The following is a 1,816-nucleotide window of genomic DNA, read 5'->3' on the forward strand; positions in this document are numbered from 1 at the left end:
CGCCAGACTGCTTGTCCCCGGTCGGGCAGACGCGCCCCGGTGACACCGGGTGGCCCTCGGGACGGGACCGTCCGCGGCTGAAGAAAACCCTGCATCCCGACGGGAGTGAGCGGCGAGCAAGGCAAGGGTGCGGGGACAAGCAAGAGAGCGGATTGGCCTGAAGCTCCGCCGATGCGCAGTGCACAGTCGCTGCCCCGGCGGAGTTCCCTGCAGGTTCCCCCCAGGCATCCTTCCCGTCGAGTCCCTCCTACCCCCACTCTGAAACAGCCGGGTTGGAAGCAAGTCCTGCGGGGGCTCTGTCCCGCTCCCATCCTGACTCCGTCCACAGCCATCTGCCGCGGCCTAATTCCGCTCTCCATCCGTCAAACAGCGGCCACAGCCAGCCAGGGCAGGGCATGCTCTCAAACACTAAATAAGGCAAAACAACTAAGTAACAGCAGTAGCCACAAGAACTATAACGATAACAACACTGTCTGCCTGAAGGCCATAGAGCTTTGTCCTCTTTCTTATTGCGCTCAGCAGACAGCCTGACAGCAGTGGGTTTTTTTACCAAAAACTGGATTGCAGATTGGACTGATCACCCTTCTCCGCAAAGGGATAAAAGGGGAGAATTCCTGTCCTTTCCCCAGCCTGTCACCTCTTCATCCCCGTGTAATCATCCTTGCACTGTCCAGCCGACAGATGAAGCACATGGGTTACTCCTTTCCCTTCAGCTCAGTGAGCAGGGGTTGAATTTTTTGCCTGCTCCTGCTGTGACACATAGCTGCTCTCATTTCTTCTTTTGAGATACCTGTTCTTATATACACATCTACCTATACACGTATATGCACATTTTGTGTTTTCTATGTAGCATCAGATTGTCACAATTTCTATTCATTACTGCTTCTTGCTTATATGTCCTTTGCCAGCACTTCACAGGATCTCAGGGGACTCAAGCTGAGAAAAAGTCCATCTTCGCCTGCTCGTGTGCGAGCTTCACAGGATCTCAGGGGACTCAAGCAGAGAACAGAGAAAAAGTCCATCTTCGCCTGCTCGTGTGCGAGCCAGGATGATGCACAGCAGAGATTGACCCTCACACAGGTAGAGAGCAGGGAAGTATTTTAAATGCCTTGTGTCCTGAGCAGCCTGAAGCACTCAGTTAAACTGTTTGCAGGATTACAAACATGAGCTGACCACCCCTGCACTGAGACATTATCTTCACCACATTTTACTTTTATTTGTTTTCTCGGAAATCAGTGCTACAGATTTGTTATAAACATTCTATAGTTCTGTAGGAAAGGAAACATAAATATGTAAGTGAACTTTTCACCACCAATCACGCAATGTAGCTTTTAAGATATTTCTTAATGCCTGAAAAGAAATGGAACTTTCTTTGGAATAGATGGAGCTTTCTTTTGGAAAGCTTCCAGAGACAGGGAGCCTTGCTGCCTTCTAAACTACAATAGCAGTAATAGTGGTGGTGATGAAGATGATGGAGCACGTAAAAAATGGATGCAATGAAGATCTGAAGACCCAGGTGAAGAACTGTGCCATCTAGAGACGTGCGTTTCCCGTTCCGATGTCATACTGCTGTCGTAGGCGCATTGAGGTTCTGGTGGCGGCATTTGAAAGTAACCAGCATTTAATATTCACCGTTTTCCTTCCTGCTCTGAAAACGGAATGGAAACCCGGCTCTCAGCAATTTTTCTTGGGGCTACCTTAGTCACGGCTCCCCACAGAGAGGAGTGGTGAGCACTGCCTGACAGCCTCCCCTTGAGGTAGAAGACAGCAATGTCCTGCCTCCCCCACGCCTTTTAAAAAAAAACCCCTACTTTTT

The sequence above is a fragment of the Corvus brachyrhynchos genome, unplaced genomic scaffold, assembly GCF_000691975.1.
Source record: "Corvus brachyrhynchos isolate BGI_N302 unplaced genomic scaffold, ASM69197v1 scaffold230, whole genome shotgun sequence".
NCBI classification, from domain to species: Eukaryota; Metazoa; Chordata; class Aves; order Passeriformes; family Corvidae; genus Corvus; species Corvus brachyrhynchos.